At 38.1% G+C, this 27,336-nt stretch overlaps 1 protein-coding gene across 15 annotated transcripts in view; it reads right to left on the bottom strand.

Annotated features, from left to right (window-relative positions):
- Positions 1 to 21,224, bottom strand: part of BAZ2B (bromodomain adjacent to zinc finger domain 2B) — a 114,487-nt gene extending 93,263 nt beyond the window's left edge. For 10 of the 15 annotated variants that reach the window (XM_088058749.1, XM_014249498.2, XM_088058750.1 and 7 more), the window contains exon 1: positions 21,102 to 21,223. The gene's annotated coding sequence lies outside the window, so the exon portion shown is untranslated. Of the gene's footprint in view, positions 1 to 21,101 lie in introns of all 15 variants that reach the window. The other 5 variants (XM_088058756.1, XM_014249499.2, XM_014249489.2 and 2 more) reach the window with 3 other exon arrangements.
- Positions 21,225 to 27,336: the final 6,112 nt, after the last annotated feature.

The raw sequence follows: 27,336 nt of genomic DNA, 5'->3' as shown, positions 1-27,336 counted from the left end.
TGCAAGGTTTAAATTTTGCTAAACTAGAGCAATTTAAATTCTTTCAAATCCTTGTATAAATCTCCAGATTACCCTCAGAATCCCAGTGCATGTCCTCTTCACCTATTTTTAAAATATGCTTCTTGAATATAAATAATCCTTCCGAAACAAAAGAGAAATAAACTGTATTCCAGACAAGGCCTTACCTAGACATTCCCAATGAAACAATCATGTAAGAGAATCACTCAAGTCACTGCACAAAAGCCTCCCATCCAGAGACACATTTACCTCTGCTACTCACTCAAGTATTGGTCCATGAAGACTGACTCACTTGTCACATGCTTCCCCCATGTGCAGAACCCTTCAGAGGATAAGCTCTTTACAGCTCTTCCTGCAGCTTCTAAACAGAAAAAACTCAACTGAGGGAGCAGGATGTAGGATCCACCGAAAAATACCCCACACTAAACCATCTTCAGTATGATCTAGTTACACCCTGTCTCATTTCTTCAAGATCTCCTTCTTTCTTCCAGTCATTTGCAATTGGACGTTCCTCATATTATTAAGTATTTGAAAAGGAGAAGCACAAGCATAACTTCTACTCCCCCCAAATCCCTTGTTTTCTCACACTATTATTTTATCAGTCCTTAAAAAAACTGCCCACTCTTCACCCACATTAGACAAAATTCTAGAAGTGGCGGGAAAACTACAGCCTCTACCCACATTTTAACTTTGTACAAATAGAATGAAGATAAGAAATGTCAATTCAGTTTCACTGTACTAAGAAATCATCTTTTCAGCAGCAAATGGGAGTTGTCCATTTTTATGACAAATGTCCTAAGCACAAGAAGCCACATTTTTACACTGAATATGGTAGCACTGCTTTATGAAAGTAGAAGCTACACACTTAGGTAAGTATCTGATTCTGCAGTGGGTAGACTATGCTTCTCTGCTGTCGAGGAAATACAGAAGTTAGTTAGCTGCTAGAACAGTGCACACAGCAACTATGGATTGGCCCCAAAATGCCTGACTGAGGCTCACATATAGTTCCATCGTATTTTTTTATCCAAGCAGTTTGATCTATTCAGCTGGTGACATCTCTCATATTCAGTCCTTGTGTACAGAGATCCATCACACAGAACTGCTTAGGTTGGAAAAGCCGGCCAAGACTACTGAGTCCAACTGTTCCCCATTCACTGTCAAGGCCACTGCTAACCCATGTTTCCAGGTGCCATATCCATACAGTTTTTAAATGTCCCTGAGGACAGGGACTCAGACATTATTGCACTGAGTAGCCTGTGCCAGGGTTTGAGAACCCTTTCCAGGGAATAAATTGTCCCCAATATCCAATCTAAGCCTTCCCTGGCACAAAACCGTACAATCATATCAAAGTAAATATCTTCTAGACAGCCCTTATTATCCTCTGAATTGTCATATTTCTTTAAGTCTCCATTAATTTGAACTTGCTTGCTTGACCATTTTTTTAATATTTTAAAAATATTAGTAATTCTCCCACTAATGCAATTGTTCATTATTTGACCTCCAAATGCTGAAAAATCTCTGTATACACTCTGTGAGGAACAAAGACAATCCTCCTTTGAGCTTATTTCTGTTTCAGTGCAACAGACCACAAAACCACAGCAATCAACTGGAGGCTTTATTTCGTTCAGCAGTATTAAAAAACAAATTCAACTTTTAAGTCGTCCTTTTTTGCATTCTTCAGGTAAAGCATGTCTGCAAAATATGCCACTTTTCTGCATAATTATCCTCTCTCTGAAATAGATCAAGCAAAAAATCAAGAATGTTAAGAAAGCTGAACTACGGGGGTTTATTCACATTGTTGACCATTCTGTGCAGCTGGACAAGGTGAGATTCTGACACTTGGCTACTCAGAAAAAAACATCACTGTGGAAGAAACAAAAGCTGCATGGATTGTCAAAAAGCTCTGTTAGCACACTGGACACACTTATGCCACAATCCTTTCCGCATCAGGACCTTCCACCATTACAACAGTTGAAAGCAATGATGTCAGCTATGACATGGTCTACATCGTAATTAGGTATTTTGATCAAGATTCAAGACTTGTGAAAAAATGATCTTTTAGCAAAGCTTGCCCAAAAGTGCTGAAAGGCTTTTGCATCGCTTTAATTAGTTTTCATCAACTCCCACACTCTACCGATATGACAGAATTTTTCTCTGACTCAGCACTTACACGGATCAGCAAGCACACTTAGGATTAAAAAGCATGGCCATTCTACATAACCTCCCTATGTGTCACTTCTGTACATTTGAGAAACAAAAATTGTGTCAAGGATATTCTCTAACAAGTGAGGACATGTTGGTTAACAACTCTATCATGCCAGTAGAAAGTGACGAAAGAAACATGGCCGGTAAAAATTCAAAACTGCTCCTCTTCTTGTCGTCACCTTCACTGAAAAGAATTTTTTCTTCCAGCAAAGTGCCATTTCATCCATTAACATCCATTTTGAGCTAAAGAACAAGAGAAAGTCTGAAAATTACCATACTGGCAGGACTTGATCCTTTCTTTGAAGACTGACTACTACCTTGAGACTGCATATTTGCTCTGCAATGTTGGAAGCCCTTGCAGACAAGAGGGGAGCAGCAAGACATGGCTTCAGCATTCACATAGCTAGCTGCTCCAGACTGCCAAAACGACACAGTAACTGTTTTGCATAGTGCCTCAGCCACAGACAAAACTTCACTGCATTATACTTGCTTCAGAGAATCCTAGACAGCATTATAACAGCAATAATCACAGACACAAACATAGCTGAGCAAAAGACAGAGAAAGCAAGAATAAAAAAATCAGACAAAGGAAAAAAGCTATTAGAAAGTTTCAAAAGCCTTTTTTTTTTTTAATTAATAGATTAAGTTACTTAAGAACAAAAATGTAATGCAACCATAAAGTCTCACAGAAATTAAGTGAGACCATTAGGATGAAGATAAAATTATTTGTATACTTCATCATCAAGTTCTTTAATATTTTGGAAATTCTCTCCACTGATACAAGTACTTTTGTTAGGCATGTGTTTAGTCACACAGGCAGCACATAGTTGAATGTCAGTAAGTCACTTCTATTAAGTCTCCCAGCACAGAAGTCTGGTTAACAAACAGCTACAAAAGGTGTGAAATACAGGTTTGATTCACAATTAGATTATATCAAGTACACAAGCTAATATGAAAACTCTGAAAACTGTAACAAGAAGGTAACACTTTCCATATAAAGATATTATTTCCAGGTCCTTAAAAAACAAAACCGAAGTTTGATCTCTAAGTCTTTGAGATGCTCTGATGCGACAAATAGTAAACATCTTGTACATTCTCCAATAAAAGCAATTGCCAGCTGCAAGCTAAAGCATTTCAACCAAATGAAATTGGTAATTAACTGGTTATCAAGCACAGCTGCATTTAAACAGCCTTTGTATCAGATTTTCTGTCTTTTTACTTCCACGTCAGTCACAGAAACATTGCCCTGCCTGTATACAAAACCAATTAATCCAACTTGCAAAAATATATTTTCAAAAATGTATGTGAATATATATATGTGTATATATAGGGACACCTTCCACCACCCCAGGTTGCTCCAAGCCCAGTCCAACCTGGCCTTGGACACTTCCAGGGATGAGGCAGCCACAGCTTCTCTGAGCACCATGTGCAAGGACCTCAGCACCCACATGGGGAAGAATTCCTTCCCAATATCTCGTCTAAACCTGCCCTACCAATTACCTGGCATTTAGAGCCCAAGATACCATGACAGAAAAAGACTCCTCATACTGTGTGACACTGAAGGGTTAATTTAAACCTAATGCAGAAGCAGCATTTTTGAGGCAGAAACCCAGGTACTGTTGACAGTTATTTGTAATGATTCTCTTGATGAACTACACATACATAAAAGAATTTTTCAAAGTATACAAGAAACCACATAACCTGAAGCAGGTAGGACATAATGTATTTTTATAAAGCAGAACTCACGAATTAAAATCTGGGGAAAAATAATCCTAAGCAATGTACTGGAAGGCTTATTTGGCAGAGAAGTTGTGCTGAAACCGCCACAGAAGTACTGGAAGCCGAGAACAAATCCATTTCCAGAAGAACAACTTAGATAATACCAGGATCAAACCATTTACTACATATCATTACTTGTATTTTATAGGTGCATCAGATAAAACAGGAACCAATTTAACAAATAAGAGCATTTTAGCAACAGAGACAGCTTCTACCTATAAAATACACATTAAGGAAAAACAATACTGCAATTATAATTCAGTATTGCCCAAGACTGCAGTACCTTCCTTATGCATATGGGTAACACTTTTAGGCACCAGAATATTCTCACAGGGACCTACAGTTTCCCTGTGAAAAACTAAACATAAAATACAATATAAACGTACAAATGTAATACAATATTCAAACACACACACCACTCCCTTGCAGCAGGGCAAACCCCTACAATTTTAGGCTCTCGCTCTTTCTCCCAAGACAACAATCAGGCTCCTGCATTGGCAGCTGTCATACAAAACAACCAGAGTAGCACTTATTTCACATATTGCATAGTCCTTAGCAATACCACATTCCCTCTTCTGCGTTTCCCAATTCATACTCCTCCGTTCTGCTCTTGAGAACCAGTCTGATTTCATGCTCCAACAGAAGAGGCACATATTCAATCTGACTTACATAGCCTTGTACTGAAAGATGCCAGTAACAAATATCCAGTAATATAACTAGCACAATACATAAGGAAAATAGATCAGGATTCAAAGAAGCTGTGATAATAAAATACCTTGTATCTCATTCAAGTATTGTATCTTGATTTTACAGTGCTTAGTAAAATATCTTATTTACATTAAAGATCTTGTAGTCATCTTTATCGGCTTACGTAACCATTACATTTAGATTCGAACACTTCTCTTATTAATCATGATAAAACTTACAAGCTAATGAATCATACATATTTCCTAGTTACATGTCTAGTACTAGGCAGCATTACTTTTCAAAACAACCGCGAAAAAATTTTAAAAAGGGGGGGGTTTATTACAAACAGGGGTTTGTTGGGGGTTTTCTGTTTAATTTTTAACATTTGTTAAATTTAAGTTTACTGCCTTACAAAACATGGCAGTGAAGCTGATAAGCTAACTTTAGCACTGCAAAGACAAAAGGGAAACACAGGTTTTCTTAATTTCAAAAAACACAGTATGTTTATATATACATATATATATGTATATATACATATACATATATATAGCCACTTTGTCTTCCTATTTGCAGAAATGTTATTAAAAGGCAGAATTATAACCATTTAAAAAAACAAAACAACTAGTGAACAGATTTTATCAAATTAATATAGTAACTTTAATATATTACTCCTCTGGAACAACAGAAGGCATTAAATAGGTCCATGTGCAAATAATCGTATCATGGCAATAAAAAAATCCTGTATCACAAAAAACCCCAACAGTACTAATGGACATCTTTTGTTGCTTATCCCTAAATCATCAGGGCAAGACATGAGCTACCTATCAGGCATATATAGTTGATTTATCAGACCACATGGTAAGTATAAGCATGTTACCTGAAAAAAACAAAACAATCCACACCAGTGGTAAAGTCTATTCCACAGATTTTTCTAAATACAGAGTCCTGCTACAGAAGGTTTATTTCCCTGAAAGGCAAAGCAAATCCTTCAACAGAGACTACCACTAAAAATTCTGGAATAGCGAAGTTGTGTTGCTCCCTGCAAGCATGCAAAATATAGTTGACAGAATGAAGCTACACATAGAAATATTGTGTATTTTGTTTAGGCATGGATAAATTTGAACAGAAATAACTTGCTCTTCAGGGAAAAAACAAAGGAGCCAATTTACTAAAAGAAAAATCAACCCTTCTCTCCCTCAGGTTCTGGGTAAGGGAGAATTTGACAGTGTAAATATATTAACTAATCCATCAAAGGCAGAACTGGAGAACTTCCTACTAAACTTATACTAAAACAATTTTTAAAAAACAACCCTTATTATTATTCTGAGGAAAAGTAGCAAAGAACAGAAGTTTAACCTATCATACTTTGGGTTCCCTGTGCTCACACAGTTCAGCATGAAGTTCCTAAAAATACCTGTGTGAACATTCTCTCTTAACATGATATAACAGCAGCACAAAAAAACCCATTTTGTACTTGACATATTTGTTTTCCGTCAGGCACCCTTGTATCAAGTCCTCCTGTCTCAGGACACTGTGCACTAAATGTCAAAACAATATAAACTAAGAAATTACAGAACAACAAAAAGTTATACTTTTAAAGATCATACTGGATCTTTAGAACTTAATCCTCACACATTTTATTTCAATGAATCTAAAATTCTCTCAGAATTTTAGAGTCTTAATTCAAGACTCTAGCAATATGCTACACTTCTGGTCAAAACTCATGACTCTGCATGCTCTCCTAATATCATTTTGACACAAAGTAAGTTTAAACGGTTCACCAAAATATCCTGAAATATAGAACAAGTGACACAGAATCACAGTGTGGTTGAGACTGAAAGGGAGACCATCTTGTCAAAGCCTTTGCTCAAGTAGTCAATTAGAATCAGTTGTCCGGGACTGTGTCCAGATGACTTTGGTGTATCACCAAGGGTGAAGACTTTGCAACCTCTCAGGACAACCCATGTCAGTGCACAGACATCCTCATGAACAAAAGGAGTTTCCTGATGTTTGGGGGAAACCTCACAGAATAGGTCTGTGGGAGCTCAGGACCTCTGACCAATGAACCAATATGATTTTGCAGAAGCCATTTATTGTTTACATTACACACTTATTTATACATTCTAGAACTACTGTTCATGTACCTTTTCATTGGTGCCCCTATCCTGTCCACATGCACTGCACGCAATCCTCAGGGTACAGGACTGGTTACAGTCTAGGTGTTCAACCACCTTCTGCTATCTGGCTCTTGTAATGCTGTTTTCTTGTTTTCAGCCTCTTCTTTCTTATTTTTAGAATAGCTTGTGCCTCAGCAACCTTGAGAAATTCCAGGGGGTTTGATAATGAACTCCAAATACGGTTTGGCTGGAGCACATCATGGCCCAAGCTGTTCAGATACATTGCTACATGGGTCAGTCTGAAAGGGACAGCAGCGAGTCATGCTCAAGCAGGGTCATCCCAAAGCACGTGGCATGGAACCTCCTGTGTTTCAGCCTGCGCCTGTTCTTGTCATGACCTACTGAAAAGAGCCTGGTTCTGTCTTCTTTGCATCTTTCACACAGGTTATTTATAAACACTGATGAGATTCCCCTGAACCTTTTCTCTGAGCTGAGTTCAAGTTCTCTCAGCCTTCCTTTACAGGTGAGATGCTTCAGTCCCTTCAACTCCTTAATGGCCATTTATCAGACGCACTTCAGTAGTCCCATGTTGAGGAGCTCAGAACTACACACGCAACTCTACAAATCTCACCTCTGTCCTTCAGCATGTATTTAGCTGTATTTTGAACAGTGAAATGACAAAGAATTATGGTAACAACTTATGAATTGTAGTATTCTTCTGGCAAAAAGATTTATGGTAAAAACTAGTTCAAAGAAACAGAACTTGCACACCAGTTTCATAGTATAAATGAACAAAAAACGTTGAGTGTTGTGCCACAAAAACAATAGGCTACAAGACATCACTAGAAGTTGAAAGTGTAAAGCAAGTTGGCAATTTGATCTAGTTTAAAATAAAATTGATAATTAGGTGTGAGTGATAGGCTCTGCTGTCAGGATTCTCCACTCCCCCCATTCCTTCAGTCTTGCTGAAGCAATGGTATGAATCTTGGCCACATACTTAAGGGGGGGGAGGGGGGGGTAACCCAAATAACCCTGTGAATTACACTCAGAAAAAAGCGTCTAAAAATAAGGAACTACTGGTAGTCATAGTTTTTTACTTCAAACCATTCACATGTATTACGTTCATCATTCCAGTACAAAAGCAATGTAGTGGACATTCTACCAGGTATCTGCAAGATGGGAAGCTAACAGCAGCATGGATTACAGCAAGCCTGGAGACGTTATTACCTATTTGAAAGTCTAGAACTTCTGTTTTAGACAATTTTTCTTCTGTTTTCCCAGTCTTTCTGGGCAAAAATAAGCTTGCAAGTATTTCCTTCTGCTCTGTGAGCTTTCAAGTTCAGGATAAGAACAAAATTAAGACAAGTTTAGACTTAGGAATCTGTAAAACGACTGTCCACTGATTAAAAGAGAAAATACTGTAAAACACCAGCCTTAAACCTGAGTGGAAAGGGCCGCTACACGATATGACATGACAAGAGGCCACAAGCTAGCAAGTCTGAATTAATGAAGTGTTTCTTAATAGAATATCCCTGACTTTTCAGCTCCTAAAGGCTGAAGTTTGAGCTCAAAAATGAAATTTCCATCACTGTTTAGCACTAATTTAACTGTACTACTAATGGAATTCGAAGTACATCTAACAAGAACATTAAGAGAAATGCTACACATTTTTTAAATATTGCTCTAAGTATCAACCAGTACCTGAGTATCTCACACAAGAAACATTGAATCAGATTACTAAAAAGCTACCACGGAATAGTCTTTTTGTTTTTAACAAACTACATTTGTTTAAAAGGAAAGATGGTCAAGATACAAGTTTGTTCTAAAACTCACTTTTGGTTTGATATCTACAGACCACTGATCATTTAACCTCTGACTCTTTCTTTATGGCTCATAAAAAAAACCAAACCAGAACAGGAAAGCCAGCAACAGGCAAGTTGAAAATTAATTGTCCTGAGGCCATATACTTTTAAAGATGCAACTTCTGATTATTAATTGATTTTTATATGCAATATGGTCTATTTACAAGAAAGAAAAAATAAAAAAGGAACTTAAATGTCTTGTTTAAGAAACCAAGCTTCTCTCTCAAGTCCTGTAGAAATTGTAGTCTTACACTTTTGCTGTTCAAAATTACTTAAATTTATACTGGTCTAATGGTACCTGACTTCCGTTAAGTGAGTGAAAACACACTGAAACCTGCTTCTCAGCAATTCTATGACAACACATTTTCTAGAATCCACAGAAGCTAATTACTGCCACATGCATGAACCAACATAGCAACAGATGTAGCTATCTATGCAGGCCTTCTAATATCTGACAAACAAGTCTGACTATTTTAAGTCTAATTTACAAGATGTCAGTGAATCCACTACATCACTGTAATCCAATCCACAATATATAGCAAGGGGGGCTGGGGGGGCCAGGGTGTGGAGGAGGGCACACATCTCACTTGCCTTAAAAAATAGCTATGATTGTATCTTTTAAAACCTTGTATTTTTCACTTATATTTCACTGTATAAAACAGCAAGTCCTGCTTTTATTAATGAAAGAGCAATCAGCTGTAAGCCATCCACGGGACACATGCACACAAGCCACTTCACAGGGCACTGGTAAGCACACAGACTTTGGTTCTGAAAAACCCTCAACTAAAATGAAAGCTTCGGAAAACTGTTTATTATTATGTGCATGCGTTTCATAAATGCAAATGTTTGTTCTCTCACATAATACTGAACTGGAAAGGTAAGGCAGCATAACTAGACTGTGTGCCCTCAATAAGAAGTAATGCGCACATGGTAATGATTCTAAGGTATTTTCACCAATAGAAATTACTGGATTACTTATTTCTTGTAGTTGCAGATATAAACAACACTCTAGTCATGTTACTTAACAGTCACCAACATTTTCTAATTGAAATCATATTGAATTTATTCTGAGAACAAAATTTTGATCCAAAAAAAGTAAAATTTAGTATCCACTATCCGCATTCTACTTTGCACAAAACCCATGTACGTGGTACCATGCGAAAGCTTTTTACTACAGGTCTCCTCGTGCTACTTTTGAGGTGGCTGAAAAAATTCTCCTGTGAGCAGTGTTCCTATGATGGTCTTCAGCATTTTCCCACTGCCATAAACCAGACCCCAAGAGGAAATACCAGTCCACTTCAACAACCCACTTGGCAAGGACACTGCTGACAGCATATATACTTGTTGGACAGTGGGCACACACTGAGGAATCAGAGAACTGCTTGGGGTATTGGTAAAGTAACACTAATGCTGACCTACCACTTCCTCAGATGGCAGGTGTAATCTGTGCATCTTCTTCAATACAGTTATTAAACTTCACGAAACTATAGAGCTTTACTGTTGAATGTCTAGCCTACTTTCAGTTATGGCTGAAAAGAAATGACAAACAAAAGTTATGGCAAGGAAATGACAGGCACATGGACAAATAGGTGAGCAAAAACCACAGTCATAAGGTCATAAAATTTTACATGTTGACAACAGGTGCTTAAAGGGTAACAGGCATATGAAGCAAAAAAGTGACTCAGCTTTACAAAGAGATCCCACTTACATGCATTTCAAATGTCTCCTAAAACATATAACACAGATCATTCCATAAGACAATTGCTTATCTATTTATTTTAAACATATTGCAAAGTATAAAAATTACCACAATTATAAAAATTAAGCATTTAAAGGCCAAGAAATCTTTAAAAAGTGATTGCCCACACTTGTTTTAATGTAAAAGTCTTTACACTATGCACAGATCTCTCGGAACACGTAATTCATTTCCATGACCGCAAGAAGACTGCAGGCTACATTTCAACACTGCACTGTATAAACCACTTATATCAACACAATAAACTTCGCAATATGCTGTATATCTATAACATCTTAACTGCTAACACTGAAAATTTACTGGCATCTGCAAGAGTCAAAAGATTATAAATTTACCTCAGCGATAATCAGAAACAGGTTGACATAGAAAAACATCTCCCAAAAAATAGGCAAGTATTTCAAGCTGCTCTGCATCTTTCTCACATATAAATAGAAGGAAAATGACCTAGCATAATCTATTCTTTTCAGCTCCTAGTATGAGGCAAAAATGGGCATTTTACAACTGACTGCACTTACAGGTGCACTTAACATTAGTTTTTACCTAAAGTAAGTGAGAGTGAGTTCCTTCCTTCCCCAGATGTCCTTTGACTGCTTCTTTGTACAATTAACACACTTCTTTTTGCAAATCATAAAAAAATAGTTCAAAACTAACCCTCTGGATAAGGCTCAACCACGGAATCGGTACTTCCCACTCTTCTTCAAAAATACATTTTGTTCCATGAAGACAACTTGCTATACCCTCTAAGTCTTAAAGGGGGAAAAACAGACCTGAAAAGCACTTCTAGAAAAGAAGAAAAGAGAACTGCAGAAAAATATACTACTAATACCACAGTTAAAGGCCAAACAATAAAGGACCCTTACTAAGTCTGTTGTCATTTTAGTAAAATACATTCTTTCTATAACATAACATTCTTTTAGTAACATTTAGTAACATAACATTCTCTCTATATGTATTTTTTCTCTTTTCTGAAATTTACTGCTCCAAACACTCTTACATGCATTAAGTGCAAGTATATAACTATTCAAACCCTTTAGATATTTATTTGGCAGGTTGTTGGCAAGTTAGAACAAAAAAAGACATGAAAAAAAGCAAACAGAAGGACTTCAGTATGCCATCAAAATGGGGCATACCCATTGTGCTCAAATATACACCCATTCTAAAAACCTATCCTCCAAATCCTTCCTCGTTACATTTAAGATATGACAAAATCCAAGTGCACTCTCTACTAAGCTGCCAGAAAGATAGTATTGTATTGCTGTGATTTTTTTCAATAATCCACAGGATTTCACTCCCTTTAGTGAAAGCTTAGGATCTCAACTTTCTTCTCATTTCTCACACTTTCTTTGGGACAGTAGCTTTTTAATATAGTCTCTGTTGACAACGCAGTGAAAAAAATTCAATCACCGTCTGTCAGTGATTACTAAGAGAGGGGTGAGCATGTAATGACCTAAAATCAGAATAATCCTGCATTGGAAGAGACCCACAAAGATCACTGAATTCAACCCCTGGCTCTGCCCAGGATACCCCACCAATCCCACCCTGTCCCTGAGAGCACTGTCCAAATGCTTCTGGAGCTCTGGCATCCTTGGAGCTGTGACCACTCCGTGGGGAGCCTAATCAGTGCCCAACAACCCTCTGAGGACAGAACCTTTTCCTGATATCCAGCCTAAACCAACCCCTGACAAAGCTACACAGCTTTTCCCTCCGGTCCTGCCCCTGATCATAGCAGAAATCAGAGCTGCCCCTTCACTTCCCCTCATGAGTAAGCTGTAGACCCCAATGAGGTCTGACATCAGTCTCCTTTTTTCCACACAGAACCAAGAGACCTCAGCCATTCTTCACATGGCTTCCCCTCCAAACCCTTAACAATTTACTTTTTTAAACTCCCATATAAGGTAATTGCTCTGAAAGAGCCAAAATGAGAGTATCTATTGTTTCTAATACTAGACTGCAAGTAAAAGCATCCAAAAATCTAAACAGGAATTTTCCCTGCTGCTTTGAAAGCTACGAATTGTGATACGAAGAAATTGTTTCTGGTATTGCAACTTTTGTAGAGGTTGGGTCCCCCCAGGGACCTACTGAGCATTCTTCCACCTCACTTCTCTCCTAAACCACATGGTTGTAGTCTCAGTTATCTCTGACCTAGCTCTTTCTTCAACATTGAAAAGAAGCGGTGAGGTGCTACGGGTAACTCCAAGGAAGAAAAATGATCAAAGATGCAATGGAAAAATATTGGTTTGCATTTCTCATAGTTTATCCTTTGTTTCAGTTGCTGTAACTACTCAGACAAGACCAGAGCTGTAAGCAGTGATAACATCTTTTATTAAATCCACTGATACAGCTTGAAAAACTAGACTCTTTCAGGCATGTGTGTTTGATATTTTTATCTCGCTGACTAACACAGTAAGAAACCTCCCTTAATGGCTTCCCATTTTCCTGGATCCATACATATGAACTAAGAATTTATTTACAACTTTGCTCATCAACACTTTCTATTTACATGCCAGGTTATAAATCAGTAACAAGTTAATAACTTACAACATACTGGATCAAAAGATGTAGGGAGAGCAGGGATTTTGGGCTCTCTTTTATTCCCACAAGAACTAAGGACATTAGGAAAACTGACTTTTATTGTCAAAAATGTATTACTCCTTATAAAAGCTCCAATCACTAGGGCAAGCAAAAATACATAAAAGTTATCAAACTTTTCTGTATAAGCTTGATTTTTAGCTGAAAAGCAAAACTGAATGCAGGGAGATCAACTTTCCATCACAGCTTATTATGTATTAATAGCTAATATTTCTAAGCATGTACTTTTCACATTATAATGATAAATAAGCACACCTTTACAAGATTCCTAATACATTCATTATTTTCTCCACAGGATACTCAACAGGACTGCTTAGTTCTATTTTACTACACCTTCATTTTGTGTAATACAATCACATTTTGTACTTCTTGGCTTTCCCCCAAAAGCACTGAGTATACACAATGCATAAAAAAAACCCAAAAAACCCAGCAACTACAGTGTTAGCAAGGTAACACTGGGTAAATCTAACAAGGACTTCTTATTCTGAGCAACAAATGTTATGAAAGGACTACAAAGCTTGGCTGATGTCACTTTTTTAGTCTTTACATAACAAGATTTCATGTTTAAGATGTATGTCACTGCTCACCCTTACACCTTGTTTCTTCAAAGCTCAGAGTTTAACATTTTATTCAGCATTTAGTTAAAAATAAATATTTAATACTGAGGTTGTTCTACGATGCAAGCATAGCTAAAATGAGGGGTCTCTGTGGCTGCAGCAACCAGATTTCAAATGACGCTAGATCAATTAAAAAAAAAAAAAAGCACAAGTACAGTCTCCATGTGTGAGCAGAATGGTTTATAATAGCTTGCAAACGACTATGCACTTGCTGTAACCAGGTGTTCTTAAATTATGAATATGCAACCAATTCATGGTTAACCAATTCTTGGTTAAAGCCAAATCCCAGAACCATTTTTACCAGGAAATCCTAGTCGGTTTGTGCTTGTTCCACATGTTAGGTCTGCTAAGGCTACATACAAACAGCAGTAACTTTGGAACAAACGGGACCAAACTATTTGCATTTCATTAATCTCTAGGAACTCTCCTACAACAGCGCAGGCAATACAACAATGATCTCCAAGCCAAAAAAAAAACCCTCTACAGCAGACACACAAGCCCCTTTGCCAAGCTTCTGCTTCAGCCAATCAGCCTGTCTGCCCTGACCTGCTTCAAGGCTCACATCACGCTTCAAACACTTAAAAACATCCATCATAAAAAGAAAGACAGGACACTGAATTATACAGTATTAACCTCCAGGTTTGCATACAGAGACATAGATTTATTTATGTCCTAGCACGTTAAGAGCTTCAGCACACTGTTCTTTACACCAAACAAGCTGACAATTTGATGAACCTCTCTGCCCTCAGCAGTACAGTGTCTTTGATTAATGAGCACATGGCTTGCAGAAAAGTGCAAGAACAAAAAAAGAGGAAAAATCCACACAATTATGTCCCTGTGCACTGACGGACCACTGAAGTAATTTTTGCCCAAGTGGCTTCTTGTTGTAGAAAGACTGAGGGCTGAGGAGAGGGTTGTGGGATTATTTTGCTGATTATACTTGGATACTACATACCATTCTTCTAAAATAGGTATCTGGTAAAATGCACTGAAATTGTTTATTAGAGAATCTTTCAGCATCAGAAAAACATTAACTCATTAACACAAATCGATCAATAAATAGTGTCACAATCCAAAACCATTATCTATGTACTCAGTGAAGAAAAAAATACTCTCTGGAAGATTTCAAGGTTTAACTTTTCATCCAACAGACTCAGGACCGAGGTTGAAGTTCAAGAACAGCTAGGCAGATTATTTTGTGCCTTTAAATTAATATATTAAATACTCTAAAGAAAATCTACCTTACACTTTCTGTAATTTACAGGAATAAGAATACACTGCTAGGGTTCATCATTACTCAAAAATTGAAAATTCTTCATTATCCAAGAATTCTTGAGCAGAACTAAGTTCTGTGTGAGGCTCCAAAAAGACGACAGCATGATCACACAGTCACTGTATTATTTTTAAGTTTACCTTCTTTCCAAAGGCTTTATGCTGTAAACATTACCGGTGACAAATACTTAAACTGAGCAATCTCACTAATTACTAATGTAAGGAGTCCATCAGGCAGAAAAAAAAATTCAGGTAGTTTTTCTTTACATTTTTAGTAGTTTGCATTTTAAGGTTTTGGGTGATTCCACCCTCAGCAGCCAGAAAAATTTCTGCAATCTCTTTTTGCAAGCTACCAAGGCTTAACCCATTCAGCTCTTTACAATGCCTGACCTATATCAACTCAAAAGAGTCTTAAGTCCTTTACACACAGAAAACAAGACATTCAGGAGGCCCTGAAGGGCATGGGTAGCAAGGTAAAGGAAGAGAATTCACATTAAAGGCAACAGGCTTCATACAGACACTGACAATCCCAGTCCTATGGACTTTTCCTAAGTCCATACTTTCAGAGACTATGTTTGAAAGATCATCTGTCACTAACCAAGTTTAAAACTGTATACGTGTTTTGACATTGGTCTTTTTTCCAATGATCCAAAAGATATTCTATAAAAAGATAAGGAAGTGGTATTAGGAATTGTGTCAAGTGCATCAATCAATCAATTCTGTTAAACTAAGCTGGGAAAACCCTTGTATCCTTTGTTCTATTGCTACATTAAAAAGCTGAAATAAGCCCTAAGACTTCCTCACACTCCAAGAGCTTCTTTCACCTGGAGCCTCATGAAATGCTAACACCACAATAAAATAAATCACAATTTCTCCTCCCCCCAAAAGAAACAAAAATCTAAATGATACCACAAAATTACTACTTTTACTTTTATAATTTATTTCCATTTAAATATCAATGGAACTTCTGTACAGGACTTTAACACAGTATATTTGGTTTTTAATTTTTAAGGAGTAGCTCAAGACCATGGCACTATATAACAGTAAATTTAGGACAGTAATGAGCTTAAACACTAAAGAACTTGGATAAGAACTTAACACAGCTAATAGGTGAAACTGTGTGCTAACTGGATTATATGTTCTACATACCTTTCTTCCACTTAAAACTACATGATTAAGAAACAAAATAATGGCAAAATACTGCATCTTGCCTGGCCCTTCTGCAGAGGCTGAATGAATACATGGTTCCAGTTTTGTTTAATGACTACCTGCTGCATTCTGCTTACCTACCCATAGCAATTACCCTGCGGACCAAGAAACCACGCATTTCCGTTTTCAAGGAAACAACTACCCAGCACACTACATATTCAAGTCAGTGAAGACAGCTCTTTTTTCATCCTCTACCACCAGCTACTTGTGATGCTGGTAAAAGACTAAACCCATCCAGACTCCTTATCTCCACAGTAAGTAACACTGGAACTAATACTGTCTCGTCTTCATAGAATCCCTAAGAAAGACAAACTAAAAAATTAATGAGAACTTACTGTTTTCCTCACACAAATCTTCTGGTGATTTCTTGTTTGTCGCTATTTACAGTAAAAATGGTTTTAAAGTAAAAATGTAGTCGTATACAGTAAAAAAAATCTTCAAAAGCATAGATGTCAGTTTAAAAAAGGATGTTTCATTTCATTCTGTGATGCAGTGCGGAAGATGATCTATACCTAGATTCCAAATACTGCATAATGTTCTTCAATACAAACTTCCCATTTCTGTAAAGTATGTTGACCAGCATATAATTAGTACATTTTTGTCTAAATTCAGAATGTTGCAAACTATCGAACAATCACAAAAATCATTGCTAACTTTGACAACTGTTTCTGTGTTCCTTGTGGTGGCAATTAACAATCACAAACTAGTTTATCATGTAGTATGACATAATTCACTGAATATACTGTAGTAAAACTACAGTATTAACTCAGAAGTTGAACCACACTTGGGAGAAAAGTGGTAGACTGTGGCAATCTTCCTTGGGCCAAATTATCTAAGTGATGAAAACACTAAATATCACACTTAATGCTCTATTACAATAGTCTGTTTATTAAAAGAAAAATAAAAAATTCCACCAGTGTTTACACTATTAAGTTTTATTTAAAGATACACACACATCAGAGTCTGGGAGATGGATCACAGCGAAGGGATTTGAACACAATGTGTTCATACGGTGAAACCCTTAATATGCCAGAGGGAGAGGGGGAGGAAGGGTGTAGGAAACTGCATTGTTGGTTATACCTACCACAAGTCAAGATTTCCTATTCCCAAAGATGCCATTATAAGAAAATTATAGAACTAACAGCAGTGAGGTGCTCCTTTCCCTCATTCTGGGATATGAGACCGGGTGGACAAGCTTCATTTTATTTGCAACTCTGATATTCCACATCTCGCATAGGAACAGGAAAGTAGCAACAAAGACCCTAACAACTGCAGTTCAAGCTGGGAGGGACTGTTCTATTTGAATTCAATGACACCACTAATGGCTTCTCAGCAGTTTCATGAAATCAACCAGCTGTCAAATCGATGCATCAGAAGGAACAGTTATGCACTCCCGTAACAAAAAGCAACATATCAGGATGTTTTGCAAAACATCTGCTCCTTTACAATGCAGTTCTACAATAAACGTGCAGACAAAGAAAACAAGGAAACGAGGAACAGGACCTATAAGGAAAGGCTTCTATTACCTTATTTGCTTTTTAAGTGTGGCCCAAAAAAGACAAAAAAAGCCAGCCTTGTAGAACTTTCTTCTTAACATAAGGTCAATATAAAGATTAAACAAATATACTAAAGTGGTTAACCAATGCTCTTTCCCTCCATGATATAAAGATATTGCTAGTTTATTTTTTGAAAACACAAAGTATTTTATTACATGTTCAAGAAAACCAAGTATTTTTCACCAAAAGGTACGAAGCATGTATTGAGGGGTTTTTTTCTCTCTCACACTACTCAAAAAAAATTTTCAATGGCACTGACAACCTACAAGAATCTTAAAAACAACTACCCTTTTGTGGGAACACAAACCTGTAAAGAACCCAGCACAGTGGAATTCAATTTAAGAAAATAATTTGGATGAGGAATATCAGTATGTCGTGGTTTAAGAATGATAATTCTTCAATTCAGTGCTCCCACTGAAACCATGTGATGCTCATTCACTCCCTCCCCTTCTTCCGGATGGAGAGAATTGGAGGCACAAAAGGTAGAGGTCTTGGTTGAGATAAGAACAATTTACAGCAATGAGGTAAGAAAAAGCACAGTAATAGCAACAACACCAATGACAGAGACTACAGAAAAGCATCCAAAGATTCACAGGGAAACAACAATACCCTAGGTTCATTTGGAAGAGCGCCCTTCTCGCTCCAAAAGGAACAGAGTGCCTTGCGTGCATTTCCCACCCCCAACTAACAAGGTAAGGTGGTCAGAACTACTGGGTCCTGGCCATTCCCCTCCAGGCTACTGCAAAAATGAACCATGTCCTGGCAGGAACTAGAAAACAGCGTCACAGCCCCAGTTTATTTTCAATACATAATAGTCACAAAACCTTATACTGTGCCATCCAGAACAGCCTTTGGATCAGGAATAAAAAGGAAACAATACCTGATCCTCTGAAGAAATATTTTTTACCTTTCAGAGAGTTCTGTTTATGAACAACTTCATCACAACCTGATACGAATACTCCCCTTGCTTACAGGAATTGGTACGACCTATGATTCAACCAGTATCACCTGCTTGAAGGGAACACAGAATTTCTCTAACACTGAAGATTCCTTAACAATTCCTACTGCTTTCTCTACATATACTTTACAAAAATCATCTTGTCTACCATTTTCTTAACATTTTGCATTTATTGATTTTGCAGCATTTTAACAAAAACGTGTACATAGTTTATTATGAGATGTCGAAGCTATAATGCCATTTTTGGAAACTACTTATCCTCTGTTGCTCACCATTTATAACCTATCCAATCTTCTAGACCTTTATTGTATTTCTAATTTAGAATCACCTGCTGTACATGCATTCAGCTGTTTAAATGGTTTCATTTACTCGGCATTCACACAGATAGGAAATAACAAATCCAACCACACTTTCTGATGCATTTAGGAACAAAAAATAAAATAAGCATCTGACATTTGTTCTAACATAACTTCAAGGCTTTAAGTACAGCATTCAATACTGATGTGGATAGAAAGTCTTGATGTACAAACAGCTATTCATACTACTGTCTGTTAACTGTTGTCAATATTTTTCCCAATTCTGAAGACAAAGAAAATGCAAATTAAATACAAATAATTTCATATTCTCCATAGTGTGACTTTAAACATGCAGCAAGTCAAACAAGCATAGAAAGAAGAATGGAAAAACAAAACTTTAACTACAACAATTATTCCCCACCAATTACACATTTCACTAAGTCATGTGACCAGAAAAACTTTCATGAGATTAAAAAACAAAAACCAACTGAGAACCAAATTAACACAACAGTACCTTTTATTGTTCTCCCTTTCACAACAGCTGATCCAAAATTCGTAGTCAGAGGAAAAATTATTTGTTGTTGGGTAAGGAGTTGTTGTACAGTCGGTTCTTTCAATGAGCTTAGTGCAGTAACTACATTTAGCCACACACATTATACAGTACCTGGAACATAACCCAAACTACATGTAATATTTATAGGTACTTTCCAGACGGAACCCTTTAATAATACACCTTAATAAGTTCGTTGCTTCCAAACCATACCTCCAAGTCTGTCATTTAAAAATGGAGGTCTGTATTGCCATGTCCCTCATGCCAAGAAGACACTGTTTATTTCTCAGGGAAGATCCTGTACCAAGTGTTTAATGTAAACGTCACATCAAATTAACACTTGCCATAAACAAAACCAATGCAGATCTCCAGATAATTTGTTATTTAACATCATAACTTCAGAACTGTTTTTTAAATAACCCAACGGTTAAGCATTGCACATTAAATACTAAGGCCAGGGCGGAAAAAAAAGGTGGGAGGCATGATTATTTTCCAGATATGAAACCAGACACCAGATAAGGAAGCATATTCACTGTGTCCCCTGTATATGCACACTCAACTAGGAACCTTTCTCTTTAAAGTGCGGTTCACAACACGTTAGATCAGGAATTCCAGAGGAAAGCACAGAGTCTTGGAGAAAAATCCCCTTAAACTTTACATGACGTCACTATCTGTCCCTATAACATTCCCTAAACTTTGATGCTTATCCAGAAGCGCTTTCAGGTTTTATACTCATTCCCTCCTAAAAGAGACGGTCGGACTTTGGAATAAAAATTTGCCCAAGATGGCGAAAGGCTTGTTGTTTAGAGGGCAGAAAAATGGAGGATATTGTAATATACACAAAGGGATAAATTTCAACAACTCGGCCCAACGCTGCAGCTGCTTGTTTCTCTTTACAAGGACGGGACGCGCACAAAGCCGCGGACAGAGGGGCCCGCAGCGAGCCGGCTGTGAGGAGCGGCGCCCGCTCCCGGCCCGCGCCGCGCCCCGCGGAAGGAAGGAAGGGAGGGAGGGAGGGAGGAAGGGAGGGAGCGCCTACTCACCCGCGCGCGGGAGCGGGGGCTGCACGGGGCCGGGGGTCGCCCGCGGAGGGACAGTGCGTGCTCCGGCCGCTGCCCCGCGGCCGCTCCTCGCGGCCCCGCCTCGCGCCCGCCCTGACACCCCCGACCGAGGGGAGCGGGGCAGCGCCCGCCGCCAAGAGCGGAACGGGGCGGGAGGGCCGCCGGGAGCGGAGCGTACCGCACAGCGCCACACAAAAGAGCCGCCCGGTGGCCGCTAGCAGCAGGCGCGCCGCCCCGCAGGCTGCGGGCGTCCGTCGGCAGAGACGTGACCGGCGCCGCCCGGCCCCAGCACGGGCGTGCGGCCCTGAGCAAAGTTTAAAATCGTTCGGAACACAGCCCTCCCCTCTGCAGGCACTCCCCCCCCGGCCTTTCCCCAGGACTCACCTCTACGCAGCCACTCCGCCACCCGCCCGCAGCCTTGCCCGGGCAGGGCCCCGCAGCGGGACTCGCGCTCGGCCCACACAACAAAGGGGCGATACGCACCGGCGGGGACGCGGCCGGCGAGGCGGGTGCTACCCGGGTTCGGGAGCCTCGGCGCGGCAGAACACCAACCTACCCCAGCCGCTCACCTGGGAGAAGCTCCACCGCTCGGTGCGCGGGCTGCGCGGCTCTCGCTCTCCCGCTCTCTCCCCTCCGCGGTGCGGGCGGGGCGCGCCGGGCCGGCCCCTCCCGGCGCTCCCCCGGGCCCGGCGGGGGCGCGCGCGGGGGGCGGGGCGCGCGGCGCCCGCCCCCAGCCGGCGGGACCCTGGAGGGGGTCGCGGACCCCGCGCCCCCGCTGACGTCACCACCGGCGCTCTCCGCAGGGCGGGCGGCGGGGCCGGGCTGGGAGCGGATCTCGGTGAGGGACCCGCGCCCTCCCTCGGGCTGGGAAAAGTTTTGAACAGCCCACGTTCTTCACGCAGCGACAGAAAGTTCCAGTCCGCCTGGGGTCATTTTGTAATGATAACTTTATCGAGCGGGGGAGAAACAAAGTTGCCCACCTTAAGAACCCAGAGATTAAGTTTAGGTTAAAAAAATTAATAAACCAACAACAGAATCTGTTATATAAACAAGTGCCGTCTACGGAAAAAAAAAAAAAAAAAAAAAAAAAAAGACGGTCCACTTCTAAAAGAAGAGACATTTTAAAGAATCAACGTTCAAATTTTAAGTTCTTGAAGTACTCGATAAATTCAAGTAAAGCAAGGTAACAAGGGTGGTGGAATTAAATTAAAATGAAGGAGAAGTATTGATACCAGTTATTGACACAAGAATTAAAAATACATATTTTAAAACAAAATTTTCTCGCCTTGCCTGAAACAACCCATAGAGGTTATTTGTAGAAAGTTAAAAGGTGTGCTTCCCTGCACCAACCCTTCACACTACACACATGGTATCCTCTTTTTTTTATTTCTTCTTTCTTTGGCATAGTCTCAAACTCAAGCAGGGTTAAAGTACACTGCAAGAGCCCAAGGACTGCTCCCTACAAACCATAACTCTATAAAGTTAAACCACAGTGCAAGAAAGAATACGTGATTTCAGTGTGATTCGGTAAAAACATACTTTCAGAAGTCAAGAATATCTACAGCTTGTTAACCTTATTAAATACTACGCATAAGGATTTTAAAAATCAACAGTATTTCTAAACAAAGTTGATCTATGCATAAAAAATATGCACATGTAGAAGGATGCCATTGTCTTCTGTTTCCTCTTCAGCCACTGGCTGCGATTTTAATTGTGCTGGAGGATCTTCATTAGTATTAACACATGGGGAGATTTCACAAAGCTGCTTCATTAGGAAAAAAAAAAAAAAAAACCCTGGCAGACTAGCTCTTTTTGCATGCAACGAGAATGTCAGCCTTACCTCGGTCATTTGTAACATAATAAGTGCAAGCACAATGATTGCAGTGCAGGAGCATTGGGGGAAGGGCAAAAACACTGCCTAATACGGATATGAGAAAAGAAAGCTTCTCATTACACAGTAAAATTTATGCTAAAAATTAGTGAAGATGACGTCTCGTGAGACTCATGCTAAATATATTAATGTGCTGATATGTTTTTAAGTATTATTTTTGGCTATTTCATTCCAAGGATTCACATCCAGCAGCAAAGGTTTCCTAGCATTTATTGATTTTTTTTGTCCACCACATTCCTGTAATACAGATTTTAATCATTTCACTACACCACACTCAGTAATTTAATTTAAAAATGGAAGCTTCCATCCCCAGAAAGGCATTTAATTTCAATGACACACAATTTCTTTTAGCAGCAAACTGTCTCAACAGTAAAAGCTGGCCTAAGGTTCAAATGCATAATTTAGTCCCAAATTCTCCATGCTCTGCATTCCTTTGAAGCTATAATTTGACTAACTACCTAATAACTGTAATAAGGACAATGATTTCCTTATAATATGGTATTAACCCACATTTAATTAACTCAGAGGCTGAGCTCTGTACATGTTTGATTGGGTCAGTACCTCTCTAACCTCAAAATTTACTAATAATGGTCTAAAAAAATGTGTGGGGTAAGAACTAGTACAAATACAATAAACAGCTGCTTTGCTCAGAATGTTGTCCAACAAAAGCTCACACATTTTGCAATACAAGAACACTGCCACTCATATCATAACTGAGATAACAGAATTTTATAAGGGGAAACAAATAATGGATTTAGATAATTCACTTTCAAATTTACTGGATGTTTGGTGCATATTTAATATTGCTGCTTGTAATGTTTAAAAGAAATTCTCATAATAATAGAAATTTCATAATTACAACCTCTCTAAATAACAAATGTAAATACAATATTTTGTTGTTATGAAGAGGAATTATAGTATCTTGTGACAAATAAAAATGTGTGTATGTTAGGACAATGTTATGTAATCTTTGTTTTCTGTAATGCTCAGCATGACAGAATTTTTTCAATGTGAGCACAGAACCACAGGTCCAAACACATATTTCTCTTCACAAAGTTCAGTCAACTATCCAAATTTACACCACTGGATTATATTTGTCATCAAAATATGAAGGATATCTTTCAATTGTACTGAATATTAATTTGGCTTTTGGTCAGCTATTTAATACAGTCTTAGGTAGCTATATAGTATTTTCTACTCTACACCAAAGTATGTTTTAAAAGTTACAGTTTTTCCACTAGTCACAAACAAATCAGTTTTACTACTACAAAACTTACTAAGGTTATAAAAATGTATTACAATTCCTTTGTTTTAATATGCTCATTCAACAAAAGCTGTTGTTAATGGACATTACTGATGCATTTAAAGTGATTAACTACTACATCAGAAACGTCCCTAGCTTTCAAATTTGGCTGTTCTCCCTCAGGCAGTATGAAAGCTGAAATTCTCAATTTTAAAAAATGCAAATTCAAACTGCAGCACATATACTACAAAAACAGGATAACTTTTTCTTTTGCTTCCTTTTCATGATGAATTAATTACAAATACAGTTAACCTTTGCATTCTTTTCAGGCTTCCAGCGTAAATACCATTAAAAAGATACACCATGTCAGAGCTTTGTGGTTCCCTTAGTATTTTCTGCTATGCTTTTTGACCCTATCATTGTTTTTTTTTAAGTAGCTGCATGCACCAATGCATTCATAATCTTAACTGCTGAATCGGGAGAAAAAAGAACAAAATAAGCACCGTATTTACAGACATGTAACCTCACATTTGAATAATTACACTGATGTCACAAGGGCCATTTACATACCATACATAAATGTCCAGAAGGTCAAATCCAAAATTCCTGTGGGACCGCAGAGGTAGAGCTCACTGTAATGATCTCTCCAGAGGCACAGACAGTTGAAGAGGTTTGTCTCTTTTGCACCTCTACTCACAGGCTAGCAGCACAGGTTTACAGCCCTTCATTTGTAGCAATCCAGCTGTGTGAAGCTACACTGAAGTTAAAACTCACACACAACATTTCCAAACTCTGTTCTTGACAGACCTTCTTATGCACCTAAACAAACAAAAAGTCTTTGTAAGTATTTTAAAAGGCTATGCAGTATTCACTAGGGACTAGAAACTATATTATATACTTCTGTTAACAGGTGTTCTGTGCACTATTTGTGAAGCGTGTGTTTTATTATCATAAAATATATTAAAACAGATTCGCCACACTGTAAGGACTAGCAGAAAGTTACCATCGATCAAAAATAACAAAATTTTTACAAGGCTAGTAGGGCTAGTCCATCCCCTGATGAAGAGTTGAAATAGTAAGCATTTAATGAATACTATTAATAAAAATAATTAAAAGCTTGGGGTTTTTTAAATAAAAGCCTGACTATATTATTCATTTGTGATGTGCAATCTCTTTTTTAAAACATTACAATCAAAAATATTACAAAGCCTTTTTGCTGAATTTGCTCTGTGTTTAGGAGGTTTATTGTCATCACAGATATTTGTCAGCATTTGCAGAGATTATGCTACCACACTCTGACAGCTGTTTATACAATTTAACATGTCTAAGTGCTCCTGGCTTTATGCTCTTACACACGTGGTTTTATTATGCCATTCTGGAGTGGTCAAATGAGTATCTACTTCACTACAATGAATGAGGATCAAGGTACAAAAGGCCAAGGAATTTTTAAAAACATAAGTTTCTAAAAATTATAAAACTAATGTAATAGTTTTGCAACTGGATAAATATGTTCACCACTAAGTTGCTTTCGTAAGGAAATGCTGTGTAATTGTTGAAAATTGGTACATAGGCAAATTTTGTTTTAAAGTTCTGCAAAGGTGCTGAACTAAATTCATCTGCAGAGCAGGCATAACTGGCTTGCAGAAAACACAGCTTTGAAGAACCAAATTAAGAACTTCTGAAGGATGGGAAAGAAACTAGAATGCAAGAATCTAGACTTCACATGTTCTATAAAAGCCTATAAATCTTCCCTAAGGAGTTTCTGCATCAGCCTGTGTTACAGACAACTTACCGAATACACTTCATAGAAATATACTCTTCTTACAACACATCTCACTGTGAGAGAAGTGAAAGCAGCTATGCGTTTCTTCACTCATAAATTGTTAAAGGATATTTCTGCTCATCTGAAAAGATAGAGAAATCTATGATTTGTTCTGCCAGTCCCATTTCAGCAGTACCTCATTCCCCAGCCTTGCCTCCCATAGCTCCTCCAGCATCTCCTTCATGTCTATGATCAAAAATAGTATTTTTATTAACCAATTAAATCTCTAAAAGTGAGAAAAGCCGGTTCAATCTAAACAATTAAAATATTAACCCTTTGAAAGTAGAGAAATAAAAAAATGTTCTTCACTAGGTCCCTTCTGTACTAATACTCCTGTTAAATTTTACAGTTAAAATATCTGGCTCTGTCTTGTACTCAGAACCAGTGTTGGATTTTAAGTACAAGGCTGCTTTCAACTGCAAGTTGTTTGGGACATAGATCCAGGATGTTATATTTACCCTTAGAATTAAATAAAAACAAGGTAATTTTAAATGTTACAGTCAGGCAATAAATTACCTCTACATTAGAAAAGACTTAACTTACATTTTTCTGTTTGATTGGAAAAGCACCTACCTCACCAATAGAAATGCTAGCAAATAAGGTACTGAAAATTTTGATTACCATGACAACTCACATTGTTCTATCAAAATCTTTGCAAATTAAAGTGACTAAAAGACATACATAAAAACAAAAGAATCAGGGATTACTTTTGTATCATTTTTTCACTAGGTATTTTAGAAGAACTAAAGCAAGGAAATACTAACTTGCAAATTCAATTAATTTTTATCTTCTTCCAAAAAATGAATGCTTTTTGCTATTTAGGCATATTTGGCATTTTCCCTCCCCAATATAAGTCTACAAAATACCTTACATAATAACTTGGTTCATTTTCTTATGCCTACAAAGCTCTCTTTTCTTCTGGACCAAAACCACGGTTAGTTTTCTCTGATCAAAGGATGTAGTGTGGTTTTTTTTTTTTCCCCTGTTGCTTCTTTAACCACAAGCATGGAAAAGGCCCACCTCAAAGTGTAGTGTAGATCTGCAGTAATTGCATCCACAAGTGAAACGAAGCTTTTTCAGAGTGGAACACAACAGATGTTACATAGCAGACAAGAGACAAGACTACACAATAGTTTAGAACCGGAAGTGATGGCATCTCTTATTAAACTATATTAAAACAGGAAATAATCTTATGTGATTAGCCAACTTGGAACCTGGCCAGGTCAGAAGGATTAAGAACTCTTGCAAAAAATTTCAGCACAGTCTTAGCTAATTCTCACTGAACTTAATTTAAAATACAGCATATCACTACTGCATATATAGTGCTATATGCACCAAAAACAGCTGTGGCAAATTATTTTGTCAGTATATACATTTCCAAGTTGCACTTGGGCTATTAATAATATTGGTTTTAGTTCACTTTTAATAATTTTATCCATAAAACACCATCCCGTTGGCCACTTGTAAAGCTACATAAAATTTATGCATATTGTCTTGCTGATTTTTATGTATCAAAACAGAATAACGCAGGATACCAATACTGTGACGGAACAAAGATTTTTTTGGTTGGTTAGGTGGTTTGCTTTCTGGCTTTTACTTTTTCTTTTTTTTATTGAGATACATGCAGTTCAAGTTTTATTTAATTAAGGTCTCTCATGCCTGCAAAACCTAGTTTCCAGGCAGAACCTGGCTTTGCTTACACATTTCAGATTCTTCAGCTTCTAGCTCTTCTCTTAGTCTATCCTTATTGTGTTTGCCATGTTGCTAAAGATATAAACGCATTTCCGTATTTTAAGACTGTGGTAATGCATCCATAAACCAGAAAATATGTGAAACAGAGCAAGGACT

The sequence above is a fragment of the Pseudopodoces humilis genome, chromosome 8, assembly GCF_049639895.1.
Source record: "Pseudopodoces humilis isolate 2021_Gansu_Grassland_sample_001 chromosome 8, ASM4963989v1, whole genome shotgun sequence".
NCBI classification, from domain to species: domain Eukaryota; kingdom Metazoa; phylum Chordata; class Aves; order Passeriformes; family Paridae; genus Pseudopodoces; species Pseudopodoces humilis.
Note: the sequence above shows the minus strand (reverse complement) of the source record. Positions and strands in the feature narration are given on the sequence as shown.